Source organism: Meleagris gallopavo, chromosome 8 (assembly GCF_000146605.3).
Source record: "Meleagris gallopavo isolate NT-WF06-2002-E0010 breed Aviagen turkey brand Nicholas breeding stock chromosome 8, Turkey_5.1, whole genome shotgun sequence".
In the NCBI taxonomy this organism is placed as follows: Eukaryota; Metazoa; Chordata; class Aves; order Galliformes; family Phasianidae; genus Meleagris; species Meleagris gallopavo.
This window is the reverse complement of record NC_015018.2, coordinates 2,931,314-2,951,035: the sequence shown is the minus strand read 5'-3', so window position 1 is coordinate 2,951,035 and position 19,722 is coordinate 2,931,314. Positions and strand designations below refer to the sequence as shown.

The 19,722-nt window shown below is 41.9% G+C and overlaps 1 long non-coding RNA gene across 1 annotated transcript; it reads left to right on the top strand.

Moving 5' to 3' along the window:
- Positions 1 to 1,263: 1,263 nt before the first annotated feature.
- On the top strand, positions 1,264 to 8,144 carry LOC109368985. The gene is made up of 2 exons (XR_002117537.1): positions 1,264 to 1,407; positions 7,962 to 8,144. It is a non-coding gene; the product is annotated as an uncharacterized LOC109368985 (long non-coding RNA).
- The last annotated feature ends 11,578 nt before the right edge of the window (positions 8,145 to 19,722 follow it).

The following is a 19,722-nucleotide window of genomic DNA, read 5'->3' as shown; positions in this document are numbered from 1 at the left end:
TGGAGAAAAGCATTTCCATCCTGGGAAGGATTTAAGAATAAAATTTCTTTCTACTGAACTTGAAAGAACTAAAATGTATCAAGTGCTTCTCTGAATGTCAGCCAAGAACAGCTGAGTGCTGGGGGGGAAGGCTTGACTCCATACATACATTGGTAACATACCTATAGTTTTGCTATGTACCGTATCTATTTAGACCTTGGTATGTGCTGGTATGGTGAGAAAGTTACTAGAAGGAAACCCAGGAAACCTCCATCAGCCCCACACATCAGGTTTTTTTTAAACAGAAACAGTGCTAAATGCCACAAAGCGAAATATATCCAGCTCCATAACTTAACCCAGACATACAGTCACATAGCACTGTAACCTATGTAAACCTATGGTTTAGCAGCTTGTGGCAGCAATGGGGATGGGAGAATGGTTGGACTGGATGATCCTGTAGATCCTTTCCAACCTTGTGGTTCTATGATTGTGGCCTCACAGTGAGGCATCGCGTCCCAGTGGTGACACGGTGAGGATGCTCCAATGAAGTGCCTTCAAGTTGTTCGTTAGCTATCGAAAGTGCATAACCACATTTCATATATGCATCTCTGTAAAAGCATCCATCCTTAAATCATTTCTAAGCAAATGTTTTTTCACAATGCTGGACTAACACATTCACATCTCTCACTGCATTTTCTGTGCCTCATTTATCAGGAACAGAGCAGCAAAGCCAAAAATCCCACAAAGGTTTAACAGCCAGCAGTACATATCTGAAAGAGAAGAGCTGTATTTTGGTAATGCTATGATGAGTGACAAGTTTTTCAAGTCTGCACAAATAAAATGTGAAGAAAAAGAATGTCTATTTTGTCACTGACTATGCAAATCTACCTAGTTAAGAGTAGGAATGAAACCTCAAGTGAAGCTATAGCACCCTCCTATTCCAATCTGTTGAGATTAACGACAAAAATTGTTACTGCCTACTAAAATCTGCCTCTATGGCAACAACAGTCATTTCCTCTTTCATTCATCTCAGGTAAAATGAACTCAGTAGTGTGCTGTTCTTTCATATACTTTGCGAGACAAAGTGAATCAACCGAGCAGCGAAGCTGCTCATAGCCCAAGACAGAGGTTACCGTGTTGCTCTTAAGTACTCACAACTTTCTACCCTTAAATAACTGTCCCTTCACCTCATCTCTGATCCATAAGCACAAAAGAAAGAAGTCACTCACAACCTGACTCAACTGTCTCTTTTTTTTTTCCTTACCCTCTATCCCACAGCCACAGCCTGCAGATGGTCTCCCATCCATTCCACACATCACTCAGTCACAGTGATGTCACAAAGTCATCCTTCTGCTCAAGCACCTGTGCTTGTTACTCCATCCCAATGGACAGGCTAGAAGCATCTCTCACTTTGGGTTCAAAAAGCAGGTAACTAAATGGGAAGGGGTTGCAACTGGCCAGAACATAACAGGAATCCAGAGAGAACAACCCAAATCCGTTCAATCTTACCCAGATTTTAAAGATCAGGCTGACTCCACAAGTACACATGCAGACATACCAGTACAACGGGGAAAAGGGCCCAATTCTTAGGGTCCTAAAAAAACATGCCTTTAGATAGCCTTCACCTACCACATTTTCTGACCTGCTTGCTATTTTCACTTATTTCTAGAGAAGCCTGCAGGCCGGTTCTGCAAGGTTAGCATACACATACTCGGGCCCCATCACATGCCAGTAAATCTGTTACAGATACCTTAGTACAGCTCATTGATTCAGCCTGTAACTGCTACATTACTAAGTCCTCCAGCCACTACTCTAACAGAAAGGATTTTTTTTATACAGCGAATTTTTTTCCTGCCAAGATGCAGGCAGCTGAAACTCTGTGCCCAAACCAGGTCATACATGATAAACACCTTGAACTGAGGAATGCGGGCGATTCCGTTACACATTTCAGAAGACAAACAGATACAGTTTTTAGGGACATCAGTCACCGGCTTTCATTATACCCTTCCACTTCATCTTCAAAGATGCAGAAAGCAGTGTGGACTGGGGAAAGGACAAAGAGCTTAAAATCTTTCGCACTGAAGATATCCAAGTTCTTGTTACCCCAAGCACTTTGTCAGTGCCTTAAGAACAGGCCTTGCTTTGCACCGAGGGCAAACGTGATGGTATCGATGGCATTGCCCCAGCAGAGCCTTATTTCCAGAACAGTGTGATTTGTTATATGGAAACTGAGGAGCAGAGCGTGAAAGGGTGACTGAGACAAAGAAAGCCTCACATACTTGTATTACTCCTTCCCAACAGGAGTAAGATACTTATTTTATTGTCTTGATTTTTTTTTTGAGTCATTCCAAATATAGAGCGTAATTTACAAGAACAAATTTTTTTCAACCGAATTTTCATGAGATCCCCTGCTGTTTTAATTAGGAGAGTTTGGGAAAATATTACTGAACTTGCTACTGTTGCTGCAGTTAGCTGTCCCTGGAGGAGTTCCCATAGCCATGTAGTACTGCTGCTGTACTTCAACGGTCTTTCAGAAACCAGACTATGCTCTGCTACCTGCTTGAGCCAGCCTGCCTTTATATGCTTGACATCAGCTATGCCAAACCAGAACCCTATGAAATTCTCCCACAGAGACAGTTTTCCTCAAGAAAATATTTTTCTTACAATTCACTGCTAATTATTTGAATTACATACTCAGGGTGTCTCCCTCATTTTTCAACATTTCAACATTTCTCATTTGCATTTAAGTACTACTTATTTCATGATTAACTGGGCAAAAACCACAAGTATTGAATCAAGGAAGAACTCTGACTCACAGAATGGCCAGGGCTGGAGGGTACTTCAAGAATCATCAATCTCCAATCCCCCACCACATGCAGGGCCACCAACCTCCCTGTTTAATACCAGCCCAGGCTGCCCAGGGCCCCAGCCAACCTGGCCTTGAACACCTCCACAGCCTCTCTGGGCAGCTGTTCCAGCACCTCACTGCTCTCATGGTAAAGAACTTCCCCCTGACATCCAACCTAAATCTCCCCTCCCTCAACTTCAAACCATTTCCCCTTGTCCTGTTGTTATCTACCCTTTCAAAGAGTTGACTCCCCTCCTGTTTGTAGGCTCCCTTTATGCTGCAATGAGGTTAAAGAAGTCCCTTCTTTAAACAAGAACAGTCATTCTGCCACAGCTTAAGGCACTACAGTCCAAAAGAAAAGCACGTACAGAGCATTTCCTCATGAAGGCAGGCAAGGGAAATGAAAAGCTTTTTTCTTTTTTCTAATTCTCAACACTTTCAAGATGCCAAGAGCTGGTTTCCTAACAGGGCGCTTCTGATCCCCAAAGACAAAGCACAGTCAAATGGACACACTAAATATCTGGAATACCCCACACTGGTGACAGAACCTTCAGTAAAAATCTCAGGGATTTCCAAGCTTTTGTTTCAATGTAAAGCCACACTTCAGCACCACACAATAAACCTGAGAAATGCACACAAAGATTGATTTCCCCGTCTTCATAAAAAAGCCACAATGTCAAAGGACAATTTCAGGAGCCTGTGTTTAACTGTCAGCTCTCACAGACATTAATTGGCATTTACAGCCTGTTTTTAGGTTCTGTTTTTAATTGATGCTATGAGAGGGAGAGCTCCATGCAGCAGCCTGCCAAAGATCAGTGTAACCATAACACACTGGCCTCACATGGAAAGCTCTCTGCTTCCCTGACTGGAGCACGTGCCACAGAAAGCTATTTCAGCCTGCCTTGCCTGAAGAAAACCAAGCTATTTTTTATTTTTTTATTTTTTTAAAAAACAGTTTGCAAAGACTAGAAACTTAATTTGGACAGATAGCTGAAAAACACTGCAACTCTGCAGAGGCAAGTTAAAGCAACACAGGCTCACTGCAGAAGGAAATACAAGCCCTAGCCACTCAGAGTGCTCCATGTTAACAAAGGAATTCTGGTACAGCAGGTTTAAGAAGAAATCAGCATTTCTGACTCACTAGGATGAGCGCACAACTAGGATGACTCGGAAGGCGGGTTGAGGCTGCCTGGCTGCCAGTATCAGATGGTAGCTACATATGTCTTTGCCTTACTGCACAGCTCTAATTATCCCCAGAAAATGGTATCGATGCCAATCAGTGCTGGCCAGCCAGTAGAGAACCAGCAGAGCCTACGCTTCCAGCAGCGAGTCCCGTAAGACCACTTGTGCTCTGTCTCCGTGCAGGAAGCATTTATGAACCATTTCACTCAACAGAAGGATTTCCGGAAATTGTAGTTGATACAAAAGCACTAAAAGAGAAATTACTGCAGTGACTGAACCAACTACTGCATAATTTCTCATTTAGAAGAAGAAAAAGCTTCGATGCTAAGGCTGGTGCATCTGAGGGGGAGAGAGAAGATGAGATCTTGGACGCCACATAAATCCATCTGAATCAACATGACCCAAGCAAACTCGAGATAAGTTTTCTTAGCAGCTAGATCCCTTGTCATAAGCCTGAATATTACTTGGAATTCTCCTTTACGTCTGCTCCATCCTGCCTTGCTAAAATCTATGTTACGCCTTCTCCAAGTGAAAAACCCGTTCTACCTAATTTCACATACTACAAATACATGCCAGTATGCTCTATTCAGAAGCCAAGAGGAGTTTGCTTTGTCCAGCAAATTTCATAGCCCAAGCAAGGATTCGTGGGTTGAAATCTTCCTTGCAACAAGTGCTGCTATAAGCCTCCTATAGTTTTGTCTTGTCAGCATATAAACATAGTCCTACTGTCTAAGGTAAGATTTAAAATTCAGCACCACAATGGTGAAAATAAGTCACAGAAATTGTGAAAAGGGACGTGAGTAGGGCAAGTTTTTCCCCTTTAAGAGCTGTGTGGCTTGTTGTGAGAATGTTTGTTATTATTACTTATACAAATGATTCTCACAACCTAAGGTTGAGTTAGCTTTTCTAATATTATTTCAGAAGAAATCACAACTCAAAATACCAAGCCATTAACTCCAAATTTGGGATTCCTTATACACAGGAATGCCCTTTGTTACTATTTCTACTATTTTCTAAGCTCCAATAGGACTATTTGCATCACAATTATTCTCACATAACACTTTCTAAGCCTATACATAACACCAACACCCAAATAACTTCCAAGATGAAACGCCTGGTTAAAACTGATTCAAGCCTTAAAACTTAGAGTGACATCAACCAGAGGTCAACCTGGCCTTTCTTCTAGTCTCCCATAATGACTGAGAGCAAAGGCTTCAGGAAGTTACTAAAACCAATGCATGCAGGTATTACTCTTCTCCTGGTATTCCCCAGACTTCAGAAATCTGTGGCCCACACATTTTGAACAAGGGGTGATATCTGTGTTTAACCATCTCAGTCAATTTTCACTTCCTCCATTTGCTTTTATGTGCACACAGTACAACTTCTCACCCTCCCACCTCATAGCATCGCCCCACGCAAACCAACACGTGCCACAGGTGAAGATTGAACTCATTTTGCCATTTTAAATCTCTTAGCTTCTAAGGCACCTTTCAGGTCCTCTCTAAAAATAAACCAATTCTCTGCCCACCTTCTCCATATCACTCATAGCATCACAGACCTCTGGCACGCTCCTTTTCTCCCTCCAGCTCCCCACACTTCTTTTGTAGCCTGACAAGCACAGCCTGTATGACATACGTGCATACAGATGATGCCTTTCACCCTCTCTGAATTACCTCCACTGCCACCACAACTCTTCTCAAGATTGGAAGGATGATAGCTGTGCAAAGATGCAAGTAACACATAAATTTATTCAGCCATACAATGTTCCCTTCTGCTTTCTGTTCCTTTTCTAATAATTCCCAGCACTTGAACTGGCTTTTTGACAGCTGCCAAGCACTGCTATGATATGTTCACAGAGTTCCCTGGTTTAACACAAAGATCTCACTCCTGAGTGATAACAGACAGCTCAGAGTCCAGATTTCCTATGATAATTAGGTTTCCTGCACACAATACTGTATGTTTGTCTATACTGAATTTCACCTGCTTTCTTATTACGCAGCCACCTGATACTCTCAGGGCCCCGTGCAGCTCCTCACCATTAGCACTCATCTTCCCTACCTGAAAAGCAATCACCAGTGTATCTGTATTTCTTCCTTTCCAAGCAATGAGGAACAGGACTGCCAGTTACTACTCTGCACTGTGGAAGTTGATTCATTAATTCCAAATTTAATTTCTTACCTTTTAATCACCTTGTATCAGTGCAAGAATCTTTGTTCTTATTCCCCTTGGTATGTTCGCAGCCCTACCTGATCCCCTCAAAGACCTCAATAATTGTAATAGGATCAACTTCCAGCTACAAAATCCACATGAATTCTTCTGTATTTTACTCTACTTCTGTGTATCAGCCAATTCAAGCCTTTACTAAAGGTTCAATCAACTTGCCTAGCACTGACAGAAGACCTGTTGATCTGTAAGCTCACCCAGTATCCCTGAACTACTGAGGAAGAACATCACATTTGTGATGAAGAAAGTCTCTTTTTCTCAACTGTCTCATATTCTTCTTAATCTGCTTTTGAACATGAAGCCCAGCTGCAGAGATCTCTGCTTTAACTCCTGCAGCACATTCCAGGTGCTACCAGATGGGCTCTTGCAAGCAGCATCACCAGTCACATCCTCTGCACTGCTCAGGGCAGGTCCAGAACTGCTTCTCCTATGGATTCCCTGAGAAGCTACTCCCTACAGCAGTGATAGCATTTTAAGTTTCCCACCTTGTTTCTTAAAGAGTTTCTGAGTGCCCATATCACCACACCCCAATTCAACAGCGCTCTGTTCAACCTTACCTCCTGCTATTTGCATTTTGTATCTGCCACACTTTTCTTCTACGGAAGAAATTGTTGAACACACACCACTCTGGGAGAACACTTCATCCCAAACGGTATGTATTTGTATCACCTTATTTTATTTTGGAAGCTAGTCCTCAGCCTCAGTCCCTTCCTCAAGCACCGGCAGATGAGTTTCATTGTCACTTTGAGCCTCTCGGCCTAGTGGACAAGTTTTCCCTGTTTCAGACATTCCCCTAAGCCCTGACAGGGGCAAACTCGCTCCCCTTACATCATTCTTTTCAACCCTTGATTTCCATTTCTCTGGTCTTCTGCAGACGCGGAGTCCTCAGCACAGGAGAGATACATCCAGAGTGGGGCCTCAAAAATGGTCCAAGGGATGGAACACCTCCCCACAAGGGGAGGCTGAGAGAGCTGGGGCTGTTCAGCCCAGAGAAGAGAAGGTGCCAGGGAGACCTGAGAGTGCCTTTCAGTATCTAAATTGGGACTAAAAGAAAGAAGGGGACAGACTCTTGCTCTTGAGCAGGGTCTGTTCAGACAGGACAAGGAGAAATGGTTTCAAACTGAAAGAGGGGAGATTTACAGTGGATAGAAGGGAAAGAGTTTTGTTTTGTTTGTTTACAATAAGGACAGTAAAGCACTGGCACAGGTTGCCCAGAGAGGCGGTGGATGCCCATCACAGGAGATAGCCAGGGTCAGTCTGGACGGGGCTCTGAGAACCCAGATGTAGCTGCAGATGTCCCCATTCATTGCAGGGGAGTTGGACCAGATGGCTTCCAAGGGTCCCTTCCAATTCAAGCAATTCTACAATAATACATGCAGCATTTCAGAGGACGTTACAATCACGGTCCCAGCCTCACGAGGTTGAGGTCCTACCTCACCAGTTTACCTCTGAGATCTTAACCAGTGGTATGAAGCGTGACCACTGGCTCACCCAACAATATGACCAGACATGCAATGAGAGAAAGTGTCTGTGCTTAACAACGAATTCCTTTGTGATCTCCAGCACCAAAAATTCAACCAGATACAGAGGAGGAATCTCTACCAGCAAAAGGGCATTCTCATTGAACACAAGCACATAGCCATCACGTGGTAGGGAGGGGGCTATTTACAGGACCATTTCTGTGTTCAGTGCACTGATGATCCCCTGCACAGCGCTTTCCCCATCTCAGCAGGTCTGCGGCTGCTCTCCTAGAGATGAGATTGCTCTGGGACTCCTGCATTAGACAAAGTTAACAGCGCGTGGCAGCAGCAAGATTGAAGTTCTGAATCAATTTCCTTCATGTCAACTTGGTCAGTTATTTCAAGTAAAGCTTGCAATTACTAAATAAAGCATCAAAAAGCAATGAAATGAACAGACTTAAGACCTTTATACTGTTAATTTCCATCTCTATTAAACGATAATTTAAAATTAGCAGCTATGTCACAAAGATACAGCTGCAGCTTTCAATTTCTCATTGAGAGAACACAGATGGAGAAGGATCATCCCTCAGAACACGTTCAAACGAGCAAACTCTAAGCTCCTCTTCATAAGACACAAACACATACCTTGGCTTTCTCGCTCGATGCACAGCATTTACCTTCATCTGTATACTGCTGATGCAGATATAACAGTTTCATAATGCTGGTGGCCCTTACAAAAAAATCAGCACTGCTTCTCACAGCCAAGGAAGGATTCTTCTATAAGATAGTGCATACAGGTACCAAATCTCCAAATATATAACTGAGACTTTCCCTAACAGCATTTTGGAAGAAGAGTTTTATTCATAAAGACAGTGGAGGAAAACACTTGGTTACAATACCAACAAGAAATGCATGGATAAAGTTTTAAAGTGCAGTTCTTGCTAATCATTCATGGCCAGCTACAGGAATACCAAGAGGGAAATATACAAGAAACTGTCAAATATTAATTTTGCCTCTGGCAAAAAAGTATTAGCATACACATAAATACAATTTGGATGGGAACATCTTCAGTATAATCATGAAAAATCAACGTGATGTTTTACGTTACTTGCTCTGGAATTGTATTTGTTCCACAATTGTTGATGACTGAAAGCAAATGGGCTGCAGTCCAGATGTAGTTGTTACTGTTTGGGGATGGAACGGCAACAACATCAGCGTGGTTGTATGAGTCCTATTTCATGTTTTCCTAACTGGAAGTCACCTTGCTTCAGCATCAGTCAGATTAACAGGAAAACTAAAAAACTCCCCAAGAAATTAAAATTTCCAGGCTGTAAGGTAGTATATTCTGCAGCAACAGTATAATAGCACAGATATAAATACACTCCCCTCATATTCTGCAGGAGTTGATAGGAGCTTTTGAGTGATTGAATACAAAGACAGACAAAACGTAGTAAGAAGAGAACAGATACTCCTCCTGAGAGGAAAGAGCATATGAAGTGGTGGGAGACAGCAATCAAAATGCTGCACAGCTTTAGGGCACGTCCCCAGACCCCCACCTTGGCAGAGTTTCGTTTTCTCTGATGACTCATTCATGACTTTCAACTAAACAAACAACTAAACAGTGCAAACAGGTGATTCTCCTTCCAGTATTTTGTGAAGGCATTCATTTTGTGTGTTTTGTTCTGTTTTTTGTTGATTTTATTTTGTATGGGTGTTTTTGTTTGTTTGTTTTTTTGGAGAGTGGGGAGCAGGGAGGAAGGTTAGTTCTTAGTAGCTTTGTTTTTAAATGTTGTGTTTCTCCTGGAAAGGCTCTCAACTAATACTGTCTTGGAACATGTTTCACCAACTGACATGCTGTAAACGTAAGCCAGTGATGGGTAATCATTGCTGCATTCAAGATGTTGGTACACATAACAGCCATAATATTACAATCTTGTGCAGATTAGCACACACTGAGCTAGCCAGCTTCTTAAACACTCACCATGGCTCTATGAAGATTTTGCAACCTTCTCATGCTTCTTTAATCAAATTAGTCACTAGGCGATAACATCATCAGCCAAATGGAGAAGAAAATGCTTACCCTTTCAGAAAGGAGCACAACAGCACAGAGCCCACAGCTTACACAGTAGGAATTGGTGTAATTAACCGAGAACACATCAAAATAGGATAAACAACCACGAAAAAGTTTGGGCAAACTCTTCCCATTCAACATGAACCTGCTGGTGAGAGACCAGCCAGCACCTCGGGATCCCTTGTCACATACCTGAACGAGGGGGACGCTGGTCACATGTAAGTTGGAGCTACATATGGCACTTCCAACAGTGATTTATCCATCATCCCTTCTACTCAGGATAAAGGTACCCTCCGCTGGGACACAACTTGTTCATCATTTCCAGGGCACTTCTGAATAAACCATTAATCACTTGCATTAATTACACCTGAACATTTATTTCGTAAGTTACCCCAGCTGTAAGTGGTGTTGCAAGCTGAAAGGATGTGAAACACTGCAGAAAATACAGCTTGTTGGACTGCTATAACAAGGCATCATACGTAAGACTGTCTAAGTCAACAAAGCATAGATCAGGTTGTGGAGATGTACTGCCATACACATTCAATTTACAATAAAAGACCTTTAAAGTTAACTACTACTATCTTGTCTCTATTCTCATCTTACTTATTGCTTCAACACTGCAGTTACGACTATCTTCCAACAGGTTCCTGTGTTTTAACAGAGCTTCCCTACATTAACAAGAAAAGCTGTAGGAAGAAAGTTAATGCTACAAGTGGCTTCATCTACAGCTGTATCTTACTGTTGTTCTCAGAGGTTTTACACGGAATAATTTAAATTAAGGAACAAGGTGAAACAACAGCATGGCATTTCAAGATATGACTAGAGTATGACATGACCCCTAGGAGGACAGGCTGACAGAGCTAGAGCTGTGCAGCCTGGAGAAGGCTCTCAGGAGACCTGATAACAACCTTTCAGTATCGAAAGGGAGGACTTAAGAAGGAAGGGAACAGACTCTTCAGCAGGGTCTGCTGTGATAGAACAAGGGGAAACGGTTTTCAAGTAGAAGAGAGGAGATTTAGACTGGCTGCCCAGAGAAGTGGTGGATGCTCCATACCTGGAGACATTCAAGATCAGTCTGGACATAGCTCTGAGCAGCACTCTGCTCTAGCTGCAGATGTCCCTGTTCATCGTAGGGGAGTTGGACTGAATGACCTATGAAGGTCCCTTCCAACTCAAACCATTCTATGAATTACCGTTCATAAAGTTTTTGTCCCCTACGAAAAATGAAGTTATCATCAGTGGAAGCACTGTCCAAGTTCTGCTGGTCTGCACAAAGGGTGAAACCACCACATGTGGCAATAATGATGCACTGGGCATATGAATAATAACTGACTGAGCACATGAATAACAAACGCTTTTGGTAGCTATTCCCCTCAAATACTGGTGAACAAATGACAAATACCAGAAACCATACTGATTTTCCACTGCCTCGTGTTTACTGCCACTGCCACTCAGCATTTCTGGATAAAATTAATTCTCTACATACTGTACGTAGAGTACGAGTATGATATATTACTCTCAGTTTTCAGAAGTATCAAACCAACAGCACTACTGGAAACAATGCATACTGGGAGAAGGGAATACACTCTGGTCTCTTGATTAACAGCTGCTGATTTATCCTGACATCAAAACCAAGGATTTTGCCTTGAGGAGCACAAGGGACTGCTCAAACATATCTCTGCTCTTTCTGCTTGTTGGCTGTACTGCCAACATCAAAACAGTGGGCAGTTGCAATACTCTACCTTGAAAGGGAGAACAAGAAGTACAAATTGAAATGGCTGTCTTCATAAGTGGAGAAATGCATGCAATACTCCAGCTGCTTATAAATGTATACACTCAGGGGGCCTCATAAGACTGAGAAACAAGTACCATACTGTCACCACCAAGAGAGGAGGTGGATGGAAGCAGATTAAATGGCTGATGCTGCTCTCGGTCTGCATCAGACTGGCTAGTCTGCTGATTAACACACTGCAGTTTGAATCCAAGCTCTCATGCTCAATGCAGAGCATCTGGGTGGAAAAGAAAATTGCACCACAAACAAGAGGTCAGGCCAAGATGATTTGCAAACTGAAATTCAACACCCTTGTTAGTTCTTGGACTTTTCCCTCTCCAACTCGGGATCAACCAGTTCAATTCTCTGGATAGCACGTTCAGACTAGAAGCATATGGCCTTCATGCTAATTAGTGCTACCAGCCTTCCCAAAATTTCCAAGGAGAAAGAGAAGCTTACACCAAAGAAAATAGCCTTCTCATTTTTCACAATGCTTAAGTCTGCGAAGAAATGCTGGAAGACTATATGCACCTGTTCATCACATATAGTCTTCTTCGCTTCCTCCCTAGTGAAACAAGACAACGAATAGGGCAAAGCCAATGGAACAATTATGTCTTCCACACCCTAAAATATATGCAATACAAGGACTGACCACCACACTTAGAAATAGAGCAGAGAAACAATCTTAAACACCCACCAATCTGAAACTTCTGCCCTGCAGTAGAGCTGGCTCCCCCTCACACTGCACAAACTCCGCTTACCGAAACCTACAGCATCCCACTCTCTTCTAACACTCATCAACTCTTCATTGTGTTTGACAACATAAAGCCGTTAGCTTGGAACAAAAAATCCTTTCAACTCACTTCAAGGTAAAACAGACAGGAAACGCTAGCTTGTTCTTTTAATTAGTGTGTCAACAATGCATGTCCCAGTATCATTGTTATTTATGATGTACAACCCTCTAACTTCCTACTCATCTGTGATACACTCAGTGCAACACAAGCAGCTTCTTTTCACAGCAAATTAATACTTCCAGTCATCAGCAGATTTGTATCATCAACTAGTATGTGCAAAGAAACACACACTTTTCTATGGGTCCTACAATACCCTGTTCACTACAGAGCAATGATATATTACTCCACAGCACGCAGTTTGGCACGTGCTCCAACTCCTATTGCAGTAGACTTGTGCAATCTGTTCCATTCACACAGGCTTATTTTCCAGTCCAGATCCCACCACAACTCTCATTTCTGCCCACCAAGCAGATATTCCACTTCCATCAAACACACAGCACAAGTGGAGGCCAGAGATGCTTGAAATTACACAGCTGCCCTCCTCCAGCCTAAAGCACTTTGTTACCAGCCTACCCTCCGCTCAGAAATGAACTGCAGCTTTAAGATTATCAAGGACTAAAACCGTGCAGCTAGGACTAACTATGACAGTGGGAAACCAGAGTCACTTTCTAAGGCTTTCTTCTGTTTTTTTTTCCTTACAACCGCACTGGTCAGACAGGAGTTTCATTACAAGAAGCTGCCAAGTGGAAGGAGGAGAAGAGGGCTGTGCATCATCTCACAATCACGTCCTTTAATGCTTCCAACCGAACATTTTTCACACGGTAGACACAAGAAGGCTGAATAAAAAGAGAATAAACAGTGTAATTTACTCTTCTGTAACAGAACACTACCACTACTAGGGCAAGGTAACACCAAGGATCCTGTCACCTGACTTCAAGGCTCGGTGCAAGTCGCTGAAAAGCTTGTAGTTACCTGACGCAGTATTCACACGGAGCACCGGGCAGGCACAGATTGCTTCCAGCAGCAGCTGCTTAGGCTGAGAAGCGTGATGGATGATGCAGGCTTCTCCAGGAAACATCTAGGTGTGTGACCATCTGGGGAGTTGCCCATCCTTTGCAAGGTATCAGCATGCTGCAGGGAAATCCAGGCAGAACAGCAGCAAGGGAATTCCAGCAAGACACATAACCCTAACTTCTGTGTGTCTGTGCCTAGAAAAAGTCACTTCAAAATTAATCTGCATCCCTACTGTAGTTATTTACGCCAAATTTCCAGGGACAGAAGTATTTCTCAAAATAGAATATTCAATACCATCATTCTCAAAAGTGCTTATCGATTTCTGCACAGACTTAACAAGATATTTGACTTTCTGAATCTGTACTTGATTTTTTGGTTGCTATCTTGTCTTTTCCTGATCTTTAGTCCCTTCTAACATTTCTGATTATAAGCATCATCCTTCTTTTCATCTTAATGGTGTGTGGCAACAGGAAGCGCTCTGCATCCACCAAGCTGTTTCTGGGGAAACGCAACTGCTTCTAGTTGTTCTGAAAGGAAAAATACCAAAATACAGATAAATGTAGGGATGTCACCCAGCAATACCAGAGCAACGTCTCAAAAATTAACTAACATTCTGTTTTAAGCGATTTTGGGTGGTGCACAGTTACGTGGTATTCAAGAAAAAAGGGGGAAAAAGTCCAATAAAAAATTAAGGTTCTGAGATAGGAAGTGCAGCCTACCTACTTCCTCACAAGTTTACAAAACACTGCAATCTGCCAGCACCCACACATTTTGTCTGTGAGCTAAGGGAGCACAACTTGGAAAACAAGAAATGCAAACATCACAATTAGTTTAATTTAAAAAAAAAAAAAGCCAAATACTGAGTCTGTATTTCAGCAATGTCTTCAAATGGGAAACTCCACGGAAATCACGACTGACACCAAATAAATTGTTTTGGTAGTTTCATACTCTTTTCCTGCACAGAGTTTCATCAGCTCAGTCATTAGGTTAACCAAGAAATCCGCACTAAGGTCCTGCTTCAGAATTAGCACCCTAAAACCTTCCTGCCTCCAACTCATAAAACTCACAGCACAGCAGAACATTTAAGCAGCAGGGAACGAGCTTAAGGTTATTTCATATATATATATATATTTTCATTTCTCTAAAAACAATATTTTAGTCACAAGAGACTTTGCAGGATGAAGTTATATTCTGCAAGGATAAATGAATCCGAAATTGCTTTCAAGGAATAAACATTTGTCTGAGCTCAGAAAATGCAATATATCAAAAAAAGGGTATAAGCACCATATTTCAGGGCATTCACTGATGGTTTATCATCTCCCATTTTACCTTCAATTTAGACAGTATTATTCACAGCTATTGTTAATTTATATCCTTTTGCTTTCCTAATACCACACAAAAGCATCTGATAAAACGAAGGTCAAAACAAATGCACGGTTGTTTTAATACAAAGAAATCTTGATGGAGTCCCTGCATAAAACTGCTTTATCAAAAAATAAAAAGAACTGTTTCATGTTATACAAATAGGACAAACTCTGAACTGTTTTCTCATCTCAGAAGCCTAACAGCCTAGAAAGCAACCACAATAAATAGGTGGGTTTAATGGGAAGAAGCATCTTCACGATGCTGAGAAAAACAAAAAGGAGATGCAATTCAACTGCTTTAACTTTTCTTCGTATCCTTTGTGGATGAAGTAAGATGGAAAAGAAAAGTCTCTGTGAAAAGAAGAGGATTTCCAACACTTGAAGAACACAAAGATGAAGATATCTGTGTAATGATGCTGAGCAGCAGTGCATATTTCAAAAAAAAAAAAAGTTACTGCACATATAAGGGAGAGCAGAGAGAAGTGCAGGAACAACCTCACCACCACTGTTCAACCGGAGTTCACTAATTTCTCTCATCCTCACTTCAGTGTGAGGCTAGAAGACAGCTACTACAGCTAAGGAATGAACACAAAGAATTTAAGGGGAGAAATGGAGAAATACGACTGCAGCTGAGCACATCAGTACCTCCAGCACACAAGTTGTGCTCATTAGTCCAGAGCTGTTGTTAATGGTCCTTCTGATTGTTGATTCTTGAGGGTTTTAAAGATACGTAGAAAATTAAAAGACTGTAAAAATGCTCAGCTCTTAGAAGCAATAAATGAAAAGGAGCAGAGAACTGCTGAGGTAACCCTGCTGTTAACTCATAATGTAATTTAAACAGGAAGGTTCAGCATGTCTCGTGTTGCTCAGTCTGTCCTATTTGCCAGGCTGTAATTGCCATCCTGCAGCAGTAATAAGCCTGAGGAAAACATACATCTGGCTGTGGCTGTCAAGGAAGAAGCTTTTGAAATTCAGATTATCACCGTAATTGTTGGGTAAATAGCACTGTTCTCCATATACGGCCCATAGTACAATGGATAAATCCAAATCTATTTTCAGTTCACACCGCTTTTCAAATTTCAATTACCTCTTCTTTTATTTGATGAAATTTTCTAAAACAAAATTAAAATTCGTTGTAGTAGCTTTATAATAGCCTAGGTGGATGAACACGTACCAAGATAAACCCACACTTCTGTGATGTATCACTTTTGGACATTTGCCTCCAATTTTCCTCCCTCCCTCCTTGTATGACGTGAAACATGTCAGTTGTATACAGCAAAAACCTTGGGCAAGAGGAAAAAGCTCTCAAACTGAGGCAAAGAGAGCCAAGGTGCCTTCTGCTTGTTGCAAAGTTACAACCGAAACAACACAATGCCGTTGTACACATACGTTTGAGATGCACAATTACTACCTCCATTGCCATGAACAGAACCAACCAAGGCATGATATCGCTAGTTACAGAAAAGGAAAAATAAAGATTTTAATTAAGAAGGTTAAAACACATATCTGAGTAACTAAATCTGCCATTTCACATAGCTCAGAACCTACAAGCGCGAGGCTAACCCAATAAATATTTTGGAAAGTTTGCCTCTAAGGTAATGCAACCAATGAGGCAGATGGGATACTCTTTCAGGGATCAGAACAACAGGGAAGTACTTGGTACAGCGTCAGGGCAAACTATTCCAGAGAAAACAGGAACTAGAAGAACTGGTTTGGGGAAAGATGGAAATAGGATTGGAAAGGAAGAAAGCTCCCCTCCTGATCATCAGAAAAACCCAGCTGAGAGTCTCAGGGAGTGTAGAATCCATGTAGACAGCTGTTCACACAAGAAAGTAAGCCACACCTAAGTTTAGTCCTCAAGAGCTTTTAAGCAATGTCTATCTTGTCATCTTTCAGGTTGCAGAAGGGCTCATTACTTGGTGGTATACATCTCGGTACTCAACCAAAGCTAGGAGGGGCTTAAACGGGCTTTGAGAGAAAAAGAAGGGAAGACAACACAAATTCTTCCTCGAAAAGGGCAATTCAGGTACAGCCACATGCCTAGCAGAGATGGATCCTGTATCTTCATCAGCAATTCCTGCAGCTTTTACCAATGGGCTACAGTAACAAGGTACATAAAACAATGCTGGCCCAAGAACAAATGAGTACATGGGCCTTAGATAAGCATAGATTATAAGTGAGAAATAGGCACAGATTTTAAGTGAGAAAGGCATAATTATCCGAGCAGTCAGCCTTACCCAGAAAGGGGAAGAGGGAACATTAAACATGATGTGCTCTGTTTTGTGAAAAGGAATTTTCAGCCTGGCAGTTGCAGTAGCAGGCAAACAAATTCAATGACCTACGAGAATTTTAACAGCAAATGCACTTGTTTGTTTGAACCCCTGGATGAAACAATTTTCTAAACGACCTCTCACTTAGGAGAGAGGGGAAGGCAGAGCTTAATAAGGAGTAGAGTACAGGTGAAGATAGCAGAGCTATCAGCAATGCATTTACATGAGTCCAGAACAGGAGGCTGCCTAATAAAAAGTGATCTCTTGCAAACATCCAGCCAAGGGTTTGCTTCATATTTTAAAGGGCAGTCTCTGTCCAGCATTTCCCATCTACTTTCTCATAATCTTGCTGCAAACATAGCAGGCATTTCTGTTTAAAAAAGGCCAAGAACAAATTCAGCTTCAGGTACTTTGAAAGTAATATAAGGAGGAAGTAAAACTTGCATTGTTTTCAAGAGCAGTGAAAGCCTGACACAGTAGCACATTTAAGAATTTGATATAGTATAAAGTTTTCAAATAGAAACAGCAGAGAACAGGGAAGAACAAGACTATGGCCCACTAGCTAACAACTGATAGACCTGGAAAAAGGAAATCTGTTGTTCCCAAGAGATTTTCTTCCAACCTCCTCTGAAATTCTACCCATCTCAAAAGGAGCCGGGGTGCACAGGTTCCTCAGAACAGATTTGTTCTAATGAGCAATCTCTAGAGCCCACACTCCACCCCACAGTTGACCCCAGTCCTCCCCCCCTTATAGCTCAGACATTTAGGCACAGAAAGTAAAAAATGTTATACGGGATACTTCCTGGAATTCCAAAATACCTCCATTTCAGTTCATGTTTTTGTCACAGCTCATTACAAACACGACAATTCCTAACAGTGCACATCAACATAAAATGCACTGGCACTGCACTGCTGTTTATAACTTCCTTCCAGCAGGTTACTACTACAACTACCTGATGTAGCAGCAAATCAAGGTCTTTTTTGTACGTTCCCCCTACCCCAATTCCACATTACTACAGTAACATGAGATTTAACACCACTGTAAGCAGTCCCATATGCAGGGATCCCTTTCCTACATTTAAGGCATAGTATTTTCTAACAATAAGCACTCTCCAAATTGTGAAATGGGGCTACAAAATCCTCTGTGTTCACAGCATTACCTTCTGTACTATTTACTCTGCATAACAGCCAAGGAGAAGAGCAAGCACAGATGTTAAAATGATAAAATACAAATATATTATAAAAACCTGTTGCACGGAACATAGAACTGCGGTAAGAGCAGTAGAGTAACACAGGTCAGTGGAACTAATCAAATGGTTCCATGCAAGCCACAGCAGAACAATTCAGCGCCAACAGCTCTCCAGACTCATTGCTTTATGAAGAGTATGGGAATTATTTAATTAAATTAAGCACGTGTGTGGATGCCACTGTTTCACAGGAAAATAAGAAACCCTTGAACATATGAGAGTTCCTCTGAAAGTAATGCCTCTTATTACATTATAATGGTCCATAACATCAGATGTGGATATTGATGGCACGGCAGTTGAGGTTGAACCTTCCCGCCCAGTATCCCAATCTATTCTGTAGCTGTGCAGTAGATGGCAACAAAGGGGCAGTCTGACTAAACAGCATCTGGTGTGGAAATGCAGACAAAGCAACGGTGTAGAACTGAAGTCCTCCATACAGGAAAAAAAGGCACCCATTGACATTCATCAATGCTTGCTTAATGTTTATGGAGAGGAAACAGTGGATGAGAGCAAGGTAGCAGGCGATGTATTTTAGCAGTGGCAACAGTGACAGTGGCTCACCTCCACCGGTGCAGATGTTTATACGTGTGGCATGCTCTTGCTTATCTCTGGCAAAAACGCACAGCTAACAGTAATGACTGATGAAAAATAATGTTTTGAAGCTGAGAATTTGCTCTATCAAACAGTATTATTGTGTACTTTTTATCTGCTGTGGTTTCCATGGAAATAAATAGGAGGTATTATTTTCGGAGAGACCTACATACACTGAATACATACACATCTATCAATTCTGATTTGAACAGAATATTTAGAACACAAAAGAAAAAACTTTCCACTGCTTTTAGTTTAATCTAGAGGCAAGCTAAGCGTGCACAAGTGGATACATACTTAAAGTAGGATTTACTGGTGAAGTCCCTATCGGCATAGCTCTATGAACAATATGCTGCACACCTCATTCTTTCCCTGTGTTTCAAGGTTCCCAACACAAGCAAGCCTGGTGGGAGCCAGAGGAGCACCATCAACCCCCTCAGCCTTACCCCACATTGTACCCCACTGAGGATTCAGCCAGTCCCACTGCTCGTCTCAAAGGGGCACAGTAAATGGCCCTGCCCAAGTTACTAAGTCCCATAGCCTCTTCCAAAATAGAGACTAACCAAGTGCAAAAAAACAGCTTCAGCAGACAACCTAGATTTAGAACATAGGTAGGTTTGTTTCAGTAGTCTCACTGCATTTGAATACCCAAGGACACATTTTCTGCTGACTGAAAAAAAAAAAGGAGCAGGGGGAAAAAAAAAATACAGGAGCTACTCTGTGTAGTATCGAGTTCATAAACCTACTGCCAGGAAACCACATTCTGCTGCTAACAGCGTTACCAAAATCTACGCTAGCAACAAGCAGCATGCTATTACTTACACTAAAAACAATGAAGGGGAGAAAAATCAGGCAATGTCAGGACTCGGGACTCTGCAATTAGAAAAATTGGTGTGACATCAAATTCG